Source organism: Elaeis guineensis, chromosome 14 (assembly GCF_000442705.2).
Source record: "Elaeis guineensis isolate ETL-2024a chromosome 14, EG11, whole genome shotgun sequence".
Lineage (NCBI taxonomy): Eukaryota > Viridiplantae > Streptophyta > Magnoliopsida > Arecales > Arecaceae > Elaeis > Elaeis guineensis.
In genome coordinates this window covers 51121127-51125773 of record NC_026006.2, presented here as the reverse complement: position 1 = coordinate 51125773, position 4647 = coordinate 51121127, and the positions used below count along the sequence as shown (strand labels likewise).

The 4647-nt window shown below is 36.0% G+C and overlaps 1 non-coding gene across 1 annotated transcript; it reads right to left on the bottom strand.

The window, feature by feature from the left end:
* Window positions 1–2735: 2735 nt before the first annotated feature.
* LOC140853863 (small nucleolar RNA R71) lies at window positions 2736–2842 on the bottom strand. Its single transcript, XR_012137006.1, has one exon. It is a non-coding gene; the product is annotated as a small nucleolar RNA R71 (small nucleolar RNA).
* Between the last annotated feature and the right edge of the window lie 1805 nt (window positions 2843–4647).

Here is a 4647-nt window from a genome sequence, read left to right as displayed (position 1 = left end):
AACGGATATCCTTCTATTTTAGAAGGATATACAAATGCAGATTGGATTATGAATAAAGAAGATTATTGATTTATGTCACAAATTGACATAAAAAGTATCAATTAATATCTAAATTATCTAACTTTATTAAGAAATTGATACTTGTTATTATATTTTGCAGAAGAAGAGATCATCAATAGAAAGAACAAGGAAAGAAGATTCTAACGGCGCAAATTTTATGCAAAACAGAGTTAAATTGACCCAGGAATTGAAGAATGAAGAAAGAAGACTCAATTGGGTCAAACCCGAGTCAAATCAGATCAAAATTGGTCAAAAATCAACTAATTTGGTGATCTGGTTAGCCGCCTGGTCCACAGCAACAAGCGCATGGACCATGGACCCATCGGCGCACCATAAACCCCCCTAACAACCCTCTAAAATCTCTTAGTCCCACATCTAAAGTTTTGAAAACCTTGTAACCCCCAAATGCCTATAAAAAGCCCTCAAAGGCCCTTGTTTTATGTATTCTTCCCTCCGATCAAGCTTGTAACCCTAGATAGTGGGGTTTTTAGCTCTCTTCTCAAGCCTCGAGCTTTGAGGTTTTTGTAATAATTTTTTTTTTTATATAAAATCTTATTTTTATGCAATTTCATCTCTTTACATTATGCAATTTATTTTTCTTGCAATTAGGATAGTTTAATTTATGCAATTTAATTTTATGCAATTAGGTTAGTTTAAATTATGCAGTTTAAATTTATGCAATTAGGATAGTTTAATTTATGAAATTAGGGTAGTTTATTTTTCTGCATTTAAATTTTGCAAGTAGATTTAGATCATGTCTAGCTAAGCATCCCTTCTAGGGTTTGCGATGAAGCTAGATCATGAGTAGGGATTTTACATAGGGTTATTTCTTTTTCTTAGGGTTTCTTTTTCTTCCTCTTTTGCCAAGAATTTTTGATGAATTAAAGTTGGGTCAGAGTCCCTTCATAGTTCATACTTGATTCAGTGCATAGGAGGAGAAAATCCTAAGGGATCCTAGTTACTACTCCCCTGTAAAGAATCTTGATGGGTTATCGTTGGGCCTTAGTCCCTTCATAATCTATGCTTGGGAAAGACAAGAGGAGTAGTCGTTAGGATCAATAAAAAAAATTCTAAGTAGAATTCTCTAATCTAGATCTAGTGGATTCAAAAACCCTAGATCCTTAGTCTTATTGTCTTTAGCAAACAACTTTCGACTTTCGATTTTTGTTAAAGCTCGCTTGAGCATAGATTTGAAAATCATTTTTAAACCAAGTCTCTGTGGGATCGACCCGTACTCGCTGGTCGTGCTACTCTGCACACCGTGCGCTTGCGGTTTTATTTACAAATTTTAAGATTTGCATATCAAGTTTTTGGCACCGTTGTCGGGGATTTGGCATTTTAAATTATTTTCAAATATTTGTTCTTCGTGCTTTATAACTCTCTTTCTTTTTCCTTTAGGTTTCTATATTTAGTTGGTGATTGCTGGAAAACTCAGGTACGCTTTTAATTTCTCTTTTATTATTTTTAGTTAATTACTTTTGCTTTTAGACCTAATCATTTGAATTTACTTAATCACAAAAAAAAAAAAAAAACAAAAGACATTTCATAATCGTGAAAGTAAAATATCAAAATTAAAAAAAAAATTTCTAAATTAAAATCTTTTACATTCTTGGTCATCTTGTTTATTTGCATTTGCATTTTCATAATTAATCTAAGGGCATCAACCCATTAACAAGATAAGGTGGGGATTTCATTACCCTTCCTTAGCCCAAAAACCATCTTCATCATATTGCATTACCTAGACCTTTAATCTTAAAATCAATTAGACGTCAACCTTAAGGAATTCGAGCTTAATAGGACAAGGAACCCTAAGAGTTCTACTAAGTTTGAGTTGTTTGATTAGTTGGTGTCTAGGCAAGTCCCTGAGGGTGGTTTGTTAAATTGGTTCAGTTGCTGGCCTGGCCAACTCGTTTGGTGTCTAGAAAGGCAACGATGAGTGAACCTCCCACCTCTTATACTTACCTGGCTAACTAGTTGATCAATCTCCACTTGGAAGGCTTGAAGGGTCATCTTGAAACAGTTAGGAGCTGTCTAGATTTAGGTTAACCCTAGGATAGATTGAGTTTAATTTATTGATTCACTTGTTTGAAAAAAAAAATTTAAATTTAAATTAATTTGATTACTTTTCTTTAGATTTAGGACTCCTTAAGATCTTCTCTTTAGAACTTTTTCTTTTTTCATTCTTTTCCTTATACATAAAAATTTTATAAAAAAAAAAATTATATAAACATCGAGAACCGTACACCTCGTGTGTGGAGAAGAGTGTCGGGTCGTCTAGTTAGAATTGAGTCAATTCCTGTTGTTCCAATGGCTGAACCAATCCAACCCATGACCCTTAAGGATTTGTGTTATCCAGTTGGCTCCATCCAACCATCTTGTATCAGGTTGCCACAACCCACAGCTAACAATTTTGAAATCAAACCTCAAATCATAAATATGCTTCCAAAATTCACAGGATTAGAGGATGCTTATATATTTATTAGAGAATTTGAGGAGGTATGTGCAACCATGAAACTGCAATTAACAGAGGATAAGGTCAAATTTAGATTAATCAACTTTGCCCTTAAGGACAATGCTAAGAAGTGGCTTTATAGTCTGCCAAACTATTCTGTCACTACCTGGGAGGGCTTTGTGAGAATATTTTTAAAAAGTATTTTTCTCATCATAAAACAGCTAGGATTAGGAATGAAATAAATCAATTTTACCAACTAGCTGGTGAATCATTTTGGAAGTACTTTGATCGTTTCAAGAATCTTTTGACCCAATGCCCACACCATGGAATAGAAACTTGGAGACTATGCCAGATCATCTATGAGGGGTTAGATTCAAACTCAAGAACCATGCTAGAGTCCATGTGCCAAGGCCAATTTATGGACAAAGAAACTACTAAAGCTTGGCAATTCTTAGAAGACCTAGCCGAGAAAAATTTACAGTGGGAAACAACTAGGGAACCTGATAAAGATACACCTTCAAGCGGAGGAATGCATCAAATTCAACCAACCCTAGCATCAGAGGCCAAGATTGCAACCTTAACACGTAGATTGGAAGCCTTAGAATTACAGAGACCAGCCAATGTAAATCAAATATCTGCACCCATGTGTAAAGGGTGCAATGCACCAGACCATGTCTTAGAAGAATGTTCCTACTCGAATGAGTGTGCACAGGTGAATGCCACCTATCAAGGACCATTGAACAATCCTTATGCACCCACATATAACCCAGGTTGGAGGAATCACCCGAATTTCTCATGGTCCCAGAATCCTAATGTAGGCAATCCAAATTTCAATCAGCAAAATCTAAGGTCCAACCTAGTAATGAACAACCCGCCAGGCTTCCATGATAATGACAAGAAAATTACCTCTTTAGAGAAAAGCCTAGAAGCCATGATGAAGACACATACCAGCTTTATGCAAACCACGGGTCAACTCATAAATAATAACACCCAAGCTATAGCCCGTCTGGAAATGCAAGTAAGTCAGCTGGCTTCGACCATTAGTGAACGAGAACATGGTAGGTTACCTAGCCAACCTGAGCCAAATCCTAGGAACCAAAATGGTCCACGACCCCAACAAGAAAACCAAGTTAATGGTGTAAATGCCATTCATACCTTAAGATCAGGAAAACAAATAGACAATAAGGTAGTTGCACTTGATGATATAGATGACTCATCTGCCGAGTCACCTTCTAAAACTACTACCTTTCAACCTCAAGCACCAGAAACTGAAAATTCACCTAGTCCAGTACTTAAAAGTCCTAGAGCTCCTTTTTCAAACAGACTGAAATCCAATAAATCTGAACATTTAGACAAAATTTTAGAGGTATTTAAACAAGTCCAAGTTAATATTCCTCTTTTAGATATAATCCATCAGGTTCCAACTTATGCCAAATTTTTAAAAGATCTCTGCACTAGGAAAAGGACCACTAATGTACCAAAGAAAGCATTTTTGGCTGCAAGTGTCAGTTCATACCTATCTAGCCATGTGCCAATTAAATATAAGGACCCTGGAGCTCCAACAATTTCTTGTGTTATTGGAGAAACCAATATAAAAAAGGCCTTGCTAGATCTAGGAGGTAGTGTGAATATCCTTCCATATTCGGTGTATGAACAACTAGGATTAGAAAAACTTCAACCTACTGGGATCACATTACAGTTAGCCGATAGATCTCTCAGGATCCCTAAGGGAATGGTCGAGGATGTTCTGATAAAGGTTGAAAATTTCATTTTCTCTGTAGATTTTATTGTTTTAGAGACTGAGCCAGTTGCGAATCCTAAAGGACATATACCTGTCATTTTAGGAAGACCATTCTTAGCTACGGCCAATGCTGAAATCAATTGTCGAAATGGTCTAATGAAGTTATCCTTTGGGAATATGACCATTGAGCTTAATGTTTTTAACTTAGAACAGGAATCCTCTTCTCATGCTGATGTCAATGTAGTCCAAGATGGTATTTATGAATCCATTGACATTAGTGATGATGAAGTCGACTTAGAGTCTAACCCCTGGTTAATCCATGAGTCTGAGGATGTCAATGAAATACTTAAAGAAAATCAGATTAATCAGGAATCGACACTTCCTACTGAACCAA